A 10,542-nucleotide genomic window follows, 5' to 3' on the forward strand; every position below is an offset into this window, starting at 1 on the left:
TGATTAAGGGAACATATGAGTTTTGTCTTACATATTTGGAAGGCTTATATAAAGAGGAGACAGTAGATCTGCTTGCTTTTGGATCAGAGATTGAACTAAGGATGGTGGGTGTAAATTAAAATCTGCTGCCTTGGGGTGCCTGGGGCTCAGTTGGTTGAGCATCGGACTCTTAGTTTCAGCTCAGGTCATGATCTCATGGGTTGTGAGATCAAGCCCCATGTGGGGCTCCCCAGTCAGGAGGAAGTCTTCTTGAAGCTTCTGTCCCTCAGCTCCTCCCCCCACTTGTGTGTACTTGGGTGCTCTCTCAAATAAATAAATAAATAAATAAATAAATCTTAAAAAAAATAAATAAAATTTGCTCCCTTATGGGATAATGTGCTCTCTGTTCTTGAACATATTCTGGCAGAGGCTGAGTGACCCCTTATAAAAAAAGATTATAAAAAGGGTTCTTGCATTACATTAGAAACCTAAGTATATGCTCTCTAAAGATTCTACTCTAAGATTCTATAATTATAAATGAATGAGTTTTAAACTGTTAGTATTTGAATTGTCTGTTGGTTACTGATCAGGGAGAAGTGTATATGTATATATGTGTATTTGCACATATGAGGTTCAATTTAGAAAACCCAGGTTAAGAAATTAAGAGGAGAGCTATAAATTTACACTTTTAATTACTGAAAAAAAATCAGTGTTCATATTCTGTTTTTATTTTATATTCCTTTGGCTACCCTAGAATGTTTACTAATATAATTCTATTTCAAAATGTTAGAAGTGACTCCTTTTTTTCTTCCAGCAAAAAATATTTTTATTGTAAAAAAAATAGAAAATACAAATAAGAAAAAAATAAGAAATAAACACCTTATAATATTCCTGTTCAAAGATTGTATTAACTATATTAACATCATGGTATAATGGCATATAATCTCTCTGACCTTGTAATTTAATACACACACACACACACACACACACACACACACAAACACACACTTGGTATTGGTGGTAGTATGTTCTATAACATCACTGTGAACATTGAATTAATGAATACTGACTTGTTGCTCCTAGAGGAAATACAGGATTAGGTTCCTATGTGCCTCTGGTTACATTTTCATTAACTGATTAATACCTAACCTCGTTTTTTGTGTGTTGTTTAAAGCCACCTTATTTATTTTTTTACTTTTATTGTTTTTGAAGAGTCTCTTTTAAAAAAATATTTTATTTATTTATTTTTGAGAGACAGAGAGAGTGCCCACGAGTAGGGGTAGGGGCAGAGGGAGAAGCAGTCTTCCCGCTGAGCAGGGAGCCCGATGTGGTGCTTGATCCCAGGACTCTGGGATAATGACCTGAGCTGAAAGCAGACCTTAATCGACTGGGCCACCCAGGTGCCATTAAAGACACCTTATTTGTATTAATTCATTTACATTGAACTCACAGCAAATAGCCCTGTAATTTATGCCTAAATGAATGTATATAACATGTATTTTCTCCAGAAGGCACATCACAGCCTTCTTGCACTTAGAAACACTGGATAGCATTTTAGCTCTATACTTCAGGGTCATTTTAAACAGTGAAATCATCAGTCAAGAGCACAAAAATATGAAAAATGTGACACTAACCATACCACAAAAAGGGACTTTTTTATAGTATGAAACTGCAACAAGAAGGCCAAGCATTGCCTAGTTTGACATTAGTTAGGAATGTGCACGTCAGGCAACTCAAAATTTTTACCATTCTGCACATTCACATGTCCATGATTGACCAAAGAAGTGCTGCAAATATAGATTTTTGGGTTCCATTTTGTTTAATTTTGTAAGAATGAAATAATTTTGAAAGTACTGTTACAATTTGCTCCTTTCACCTAACATCATAATCATTCATTCAACAAGTATTTATGTCTTGCCCACTGTGTATCCACATAGTGTTCTAGACTCTGGAGATTCTATAGTAAACAAAATTGACAAAGTTTCTGCCTTAGGGAGCTTACATTCTAATAGAGAAGGTAGATAGTAGTATCTGGTAGTGTTAAATACAGCAACAACAAAGTAAATCAGGGCAAGGAGATAGGGTGGCAAGTGGTAATTTTGGTTTAAAAAAATTATTTTTTCATTGACGTGTAGTTGAAACAGATGGTAATTTTAGATGAAGGGAAGTCCCTCTGAGGAAGGTAACATTTAAGTAGAGACCTGAATGAAATGAAAGTTCAGACTGTTCAAAGAGCTAGGGAATAGACATTCAGTGGAGACAGATTAGCAAGTGAGGAAGACTTGAGATGGGAAGTTGCTTGGAATCTTTGAAAAATGAAGGGCAAAGAGCAGTAAAGATGAAATTATTAAGAGAAGTAGAAGCTAGATCATGAGGGATTTAAGATAAGGAATCTAGATTTTATTCAGAATGTTTTGGGAAGACATTGAAGTGTTTTATATACATAATGACATTAATTTTTTAAAGATTATTCTGGTTGCTGTGTGTAGTGACTGACTGTAATGGAAGCAAGGAGACCAGATAGAAGACTATTGTAGTATTATTCTAGGCAGTAGATATAGGTGGCTTTGTCTAGGATGGTAATAGTAGAGATGGTAAGAAGGGATATGTTTTGATAGTAGCACCCGTAAGATTTGCTGATGGATTGGTGGGACANAGGGAAAGAAGGAAGTCAAGCATGGCTCCAACTTTGGCCAGAGCAAGTGAGTGAATGGTAGTACTATTTACTAAGATAGGGAAGAGTGTAGAGGAGCTCACAGGTGTATTTGGTGAAAGTTAAGTTTTTTTTCTTTTTTCTTTTCTTTTTTTTTAAGATTTTATTTATTTATTTGACAGAGAGAGAGAGAGCGAGAGAGGGAACACAAGCAGGGCAGAGAGAGAGGGAGAAGCAGGCTTCCTGCTGAGCAGGGAGCCTGATGCGGGGCTCTATCCCAGGCCCCTGGGGTCATGACCTGAGCAGAAGGCAGACGCTTAATGACTGAGCCACCCAGGCGCCCCAAGTTTTTTCTTTTGGACATGTTAGGTTTGAGATACCTAGTAGACAACCAAGTGGTAATGTTCAGTAGGAAGTTGAATGTATAAGTCTGGACCTCGGGAGAGGAGAATGGATCTGGAGATAAAGGGTATGATGTTTATGTGTTCATGTCAGTTAATATTCATCTACAACATAATTTTTTCATGATTGAGTCATGCTCCTGTCAGTAAGCCCTCTTGCTCAACTATAGACCCTGACAGTTAAAACCAGAATAGACGAGACCACTTAACTCATGTTCTAACTAAAACCCATTGTGCTTATTTCTTATGGCACTTTCTTAATGCATTGACAGAGATGTTTGCAATGACCAGAACATTCCAACCACCAGACCAGAAAAGCCCTGAATGCCTGGAATTCCACACCCCACCACATCCCATTCCCTGCCCATGATCACCGATGAACACATACAGACCCCCACCCATGATCATGTGCTCCCTGCGTGCTCTCTCATGCTACCTCCCTAAACCTCTCCCTGTAAAACTCTAGGTGTCCATCTTGCTGACAGAGAAGTCAGTTGGTAAGACTTGAGGCTGCTGCCTCCACCCACTGCCAGCACTTGAAGTAAATCTCCCCTTTCTCTTTTCCAGATCCTCATCTCTTGAGTTACTGACTTCTTTTAGGATGAGTTTATCCAAGTTTGTTCAGCAACAGTGTTGGGAAACCCATCCAGGAGCTGTGCTTTCAATTTGTCCAGACTACTTGGGATTCCTCAGGATGGAGCATTTGGCCACTCTAGGGCTTAACCCGTATATTCCCCGAGTTAGTGGCTATGATAGATAATTCTGTAACATTCCAACATATTTATATGCACTGTATTTTGTGATGAATAATTTTGTAAATCCATATTTTAAACTAATTCTTGTAAGGTATTTGCAATGTAGTTTTTTTTATTATTAACATATAATGTATTATTTGCTTCAGGGGAGCAATGCAGTTTTATCATTAACGAGAATTAGCTCAATTTGCACAAGTTAAGGCCATTGTCCCTCACAAGACTTTCTGCATTTGAGATGCCAACCACAAGTTCAGGAGTCTCCAGGCCATCTGTATTTCTGACCAAATTCAGGAGTTCTGAGCCCCTCAGTTTTGATAATTCGCTAGAACACCTCATAGAACTCAGGAAAGTGCTATACTTACAATTACAGTTTTATTATAGCAAAAGGTTACAAATTTGAACCAGCAAAAGGGAGAGATGCATAGGGCAAGGTATGGGAGGTTCCCAAAAGCAAAGCTTCTGTGTTGTGTCCTCAGGATGTGTCATCCTCCCAGCACATTGATCTGTATTACCAACCAGAGAAGCTCACCAACTCTGTGTTCAGACTTTTTCCTGGGGTTTCATTATTTAGACAGGAGTGATTGAATCATTAGCCATATGATTGAACTCTGTCTTCATCCTCTTTGTATTCCCCAGAGGTCAGGCTAATATCATGTGGTTCAGTGCACCAATCCTTTAACACATGGTTGGTCTTCCTAGCATGGGCAGCCCCCATCTTGAAACTAGGGGCCCAGTGTCAGTCACTTGGTTAGCATAAACCCAGTGTGGCTGGAAGAGCCCACCTTGAATAACACAGGCACTCCTCTATCATTTGGGAAATTCCAAAGGTTTAGAGGCTTACCTCCCAGGAACCAGGCACAAAGACCAGTCAAATTCTTTATTATACAATAGTGTTAAAACCCAATTCAGTTATTACTTCCTCTGGAAAGCCTTTATAGACTTTTCAAGGGCCTTTGTTCACAGCTCTTTTACAGTTTTTCTTTTTCCCCTCATTTGTGAACACTTTGAAGTTCCCCTGATTTTAGTCATATTTTATCTCTAATATTAGCACTATATCTGGCTTACAGTAGTAAATAGGCTCAGTAAATATTTAATGATTTAAAATATTTAAGATATAGTTCATGAGATGAGAAGTTCAGTGTAGAATTCTCTTATTAGAGTTTTAAAGATCAAATAGAATCCGTAGTCTCACTTCATTCCTTCTTATTCCATTCATCACCATTTGCTCTCCTTTAATATTTTTATGCCTTTTTTATGTATTTGCGAAAGAAATAACTATTTATTATATATATATCAACAGTATTTAGGTGAGAAAAAAGATGGTGTAGGAGAAGGGGACCTTTTCTCAGCTAGTCCCCTGAATTGACCAGATTATCCTGAACACCCACGAAATCAGCCTGAGACATAGGTAGATACATCTGGATCTCTACAAACAAACATTTCCAGTGCTGGGTATTGAGGTCTGAAGCGGGGAGCCGTGAATCCGCACACAGATACCGGAAGATAAACGGAAGGGGGAGGGAACAGCCACGCTCGGGGGCCGGGAAGCAATAGCCACCTGCACTGGGGAGCAGGCTGGACTCTCAGACCAGCACCCGTGAGAAAGCTGACTGAGAGTGTGAGCCCGGGAATGCGCGCGTGACCAGACTGAAAACCGGAGCTCTGGAGCACGCATGAACCACACTGAAACAGGGAGCTGGGGAGTGCGCGCGGGAATCGGGGGTGGCTGGTGGTGTTAGAAGCACAAAAGACAGAGACGTGTGGGCCCTGGGAGCGAGGACTGGGAGAGTGGCTGTGGGGCACACAACCCGGGACGCTGCAGGGTTTTTAGCAGCACTGACAGAAACAGAGTTAAAGTGGCCAGGAGAGCGCAGTGGAGAGCAGACTGCAATCCTTCTGTTCTGAGACAGAGACTAAGATATGGCCACTGCGGCTCTGACTCTCAGAAGAGTCACAGAAAACTGCCAGGGAAAGCTGCCAAAGAACAAAAGCCCAGAAATACCGGTTCACATTGTGCCCATCCCCATCCCCTCCCACAGGGGACAGGGCAACTCTACCCCACCAGGGTTGCCTGAGTATCAGCACGGCAGGCCCCTCCCCCAGAAGGCAGGCTGAAAAATCAAGAAGCCTATGTCCCTAAGGTCCCTATAAAACAAGTGCACATTGCCTGGGTCCTGGTCAGTAATTTGGGCTCTGTATATCCCCGCAAGCTCTCCTCATCAGAATGACAAGGAGGAGGAATCCCCAACAAAGAAAAGAAACAGAGACTGTGGCCTCTGCCACAGAACTAATGGATATGGATATAACCAAATTGTCAGAAATGGAGTTCAGAGTAACAATCATCAAGATGATGTGCAGGCTTGAAAAAAATATTAACAAAAATATTAATGAGTATAGAATCTCTAAGGGCAGAAATGAGAGTGAATCTGGCAGAAATTATAAATGCTATGAATCAAATGCAGTCTAAACGGGATGCTCTGACGGCCAGGGTAAATGAGGTAGAAGAACGAATTAGTGAATTGGAAGATGGGATGGTAGAAAAGAGGGAAAAAAACAGAAACATGGCTCAAAAAAAATCCAATCTCGAGAATGTAGATTACGGGAGATTACTGACTCAATGAAATGTTCCAATATCAGAATCATCGGCATCCCCAAGGGGGTGGAAAAAGAGAGAGATCTAGAAGAGATATTTGAACAAATTGTAGCTGAGAACTTCCCTAATCTGGCAAAGGAAACAAGCATTCGTGTTCTAGAGGCAGAGAGGACCCCTCCCAAGATCAATGAGAACAGACTAACACCATGTCACATAATAGTGCAATTTGCAAATATTAGATCCAAGGATACAATCTTGAAAGTGGCCAGGGGGAAGACATATTCAGAACACTAAGTGAGAAGAACATGCAGCCAAGGATCCCTTATCCAGCAAGGCTGTCATTCAGAATTGATGGAGAGACAAGGACCTTCCAAGACTGGCAGAAACTGAAAGAATATGTGACCACCAAGCCAGCCCTACAGGAAATATTAAGGGGGATTCTATAAAATTAAAAAGACCCCAAGAGTGATACAGAACAGACATTTACAATCTACAGAAACAAAGATTTCACAGGCAACATGACATCATTAAAATCATATCTCTCAATAATCACTCTCAATGTGAATGGCCTAAATGCTCCCATAATGCCACAAGGTTGCAGATTGGATAAAAAGACATGACCCATCCGTATGCTGTCTACAAGAGACTCATTTTGGACCTAAAGTTACATCCAGACTGAAAGTGAAGGGATGGAGAACCATTTTTCATGCCAGTGGACCTCAAAAGAAAGCCAGGGGAACAATTCTCATATCAGACAGATTAGATTTTAAACTAAAGACTGTAGTTAGAGATACAGAAGGACACTATATTATTCTTAAAGGATGTATCCAGTAAGTGGATATGGCAATTAAAAATATCTATGCCCCCAACAGGGGAGGAGCTACATACACAAGCCAACCCTTAAGCAGAATAAGGAGACATATAGATAATAATACGTTAATAGTAAGGGACCTCAACATTCTGCTCTCAGCAATAGACAGATCACTTAAGCAGAAAATCAACAAGAAACAAGACCTTTGAATGACATACTGGACCAGATGGACCTCATAGATATATACAGAACACTACACCCTAGAACAACAGAATACTCATTCTTTTCAAATGCACATGGAACTTTCTCCAGAATAGACCATATACTGGGTCACAGTACAGGTCTCAACCGATAGCAAAAGACTGAGATTATTCCCCGCATATTCTTAGACCACAATGGTTTGAAACTGGTATTCAATCACAAGGAAAAATTTGGAAGAAACTCAAACACTTGGAAACGAAGAACCATCCTGCTTAAGAATGATGGGGTAAACCAGGGAATTAAAGATGAGCTTAAGCAATCTATGGAAACCAATGAGAACTAAAACACAACGGTCCAAAACCTATGGGACACTGCAAAGGCAGTCTTAAGGAGAAATACATAGCCATCCAAGCCTCACTCAGAAAAATAGAAAAATCTAAAATGCAGTTTTTATATTCTCACCTCAAGAAGCTGGAGCTGGAACAAAAGAATAGGCCTAACCCATGCATGAGAAGGCAGTTGATCAAGATTAGAGCAGAGATCAATTAATTAGAAACCAGGAGCACAGTAGAGTAGAAGTTGGTTCTTTGAAAGGATAAATAAGATTGATAAGCCACTGCCCAGACTTATTCAGAAGAATAGAGAAAGGACCCAAATTAATAATATTATGAATGAAAGGGGAGAGATCACAACCAACACCAAAGAAATAGGAACTATTATCAACAACTATATGCCAATAAATTAAACAACCTGGAAGAAATGGATGCCTTCCTGGAAACTCACAACCAGCGCCACACGCACGTCACGCGCAACTTAATAAATATAACATGTATTATCACACTTATGTATGTCACCATGTTGTTATGTGCACGCTACTTAATAATACCACATACAACGTAAGCGGTAATTAATGCACACAAATGTAATGTATTGCATTGTAAAATGGCAAAATACAGATAGTAATATGAATGAATAATACATGACACCACTTACTCACCATTATTAATTGGGTACTAGAAAAACAACAAAAAGAAACAGTTAGTAGTCATCCATAAATGGTTTTCTGCTTATATGAAATTAAATATTTACTCTCGTTGCTTGAACTTGTTAGAACAGTGGCACGTTCAGTAAATGTTTGCTTTCTTCTGTTGTTGGTCAAACGAAAGAAGAGACGATAGCAATGCTGGACCGTAGTACGTTAGCCCGCCGAATTAACTAACTGGCAGGTGGAGAGCCTTCTGCAAACTGGCCGTTGAAAAGGAATATTGCCATCGGAAAAACATCTACGCCGATTGAAATATGGTGCTGTGTCAGCCTATGCTGCCCAGCACCACACACTGTAATGAGAACGACAAAATACAGACATTTGAAAGCTGGGAACAAACAGTTCTTCAGCAGGGAATCAGGCAGTCTGGCCGTGCAGTGAGTCAGCTGAAAAGGAATGAGCTGTTACAGGTGCTGTGACAAGAGGACACAATGCTAACACAATATCCGAGTCGGGACTCTTGGCTCTTTGGGCACCACCTGACAAAAGCAGGAGCAGCGGGAGCACAGCTGCAGTGGCACAGCAGGCCGGAGGTGCAACAGGTACCGAAACATAGCCCAGCCGTTATTTGAGCGGAACACAGAGAGGTCCATAGGCTGTGGTCTTTCTTATTATTGTCATCGTCGCGAGGACAATATTTTCTAGAAACAAACACAAATGAACTTCTGTGGGGACTCTCATCAGCATAAAGCGCAGTAACGGGAAGTCAGTGTCGCGGACAAAGATACTCCCGGTCGGGAGAAGATAGTCGACACACAGTAGGTTCAAGACGAGAAGAATTTTCAAACCGAATAACATGAAATAGTGAACAACGTGCGCCTCGGCAGATAGAACAGACATCTTTTTCCACGAGTTATATTAAACAGTGGAAGATATATATAAAATATCGAGGTACCATTGAGTCAATAGTATCTATGTCAGTTAGTTTGGTAAAAGTGAAGGTGGTAGAAATACGAAATGTTGGCGCTGAGAGGGCCGGCTACACCGCCAGAGCAGTCACGTGGAGTGTGTCCAAAAAGTTAAAATGAGAGTTACCAGATACCCAAAGGTTGCATTACTGGTATACCCTGAACATACAACATATGGAACATGGTCGTGGCCTGGTACGGTGTTGGAATAAAGGAAATGTTTTCACACAATATTGACATTGAGACACATTGCTCAAGAGGTCCTTTTTCTTTTTAATAATAATTTTTATTATAAGAATATAGTTTCTACGTAAGTTTCATGATTCATTATTTATGTACACTAGTGTGACCAAAAGTCTCATTCCACCAGCCTACCTATTTTCTCCGAGGCGCAGTGCAGCAAGGCAAGCCAGTTTGCTTGTTCTTCTCTTACTATTCTTCCGTTTACTTTCCTTCTCCACGCTTTTTGTCTCCACAAACATGAAACCAAGGCGCAGCTTCACAGAATGTTGGAGAAATCCGTTTGAAGCTGAGTTTGCACTAGCTGGAAGGCATCTGGCCCTTTCCATAATTTGGTTGGGTGGCATGCCTTCTAAAGAGTAACCTTTTCTAACGCATTTACTCACCCCATAGGATCACACAATGTAGTATTATGCCGAATCAGATGACCATGATGAAAGTGAATGTCTACGAAACCCGTTCGCATGAACAAGAGTGGCCTGTCGTACCGGTCATCAATCAGCGTTTGAAAAGCGACGTGTCATATTTTCTATATTCAAAAGTCGTGTTTGCTGGGATATTGCTTCCCAGGGTGCTAATTTTTTTTTTTTTTTTTAAATTTATTTTTGGTCATATTTATTGTTTTACACGACAACACTACAAAGTTTGTGCACGTTTGCGTAGCCACCCAGAAGTTTTTAAAACACCATCGGGGCTCAAACATCTGGAAAATATTTGCAGGTGCCAACAGTTGTTGTACCGTTATGTTAATACAGCATGATTACCTGGCCCTTAAGAGCTGTTGCTTTTTCCGCCAGATCACGAACATGATCGCAGCGGTGGTTAGAGACACGAAGCACAGCAGCGCCTGAGCCTTCGAATGGTATTATGGAATATACAATATGCAATGTAGGTACGGTTATTGATACGTTTTTACGCCGAGCTCCGCCCAGTGAAAGACAGCTTCCCGAAGTGAA

The sequence above is a fragment of the Ursus maritimus genome, unplaced genomic scaffold (genome assembly GCF_017311325.1).
Source record: "Ursus maritimus isolate PB19 unplaced genomic scaffold, ASM1731132v1 scaffold_7, whole genome shotgun sequence".
Classification (NCBI taxonomy): domain Eukaryota; kingdom Metazoa; phylum Chordata; class Mammalia; order Carnivora; family Ursidae; genus Ursus; species Ursus maritimus.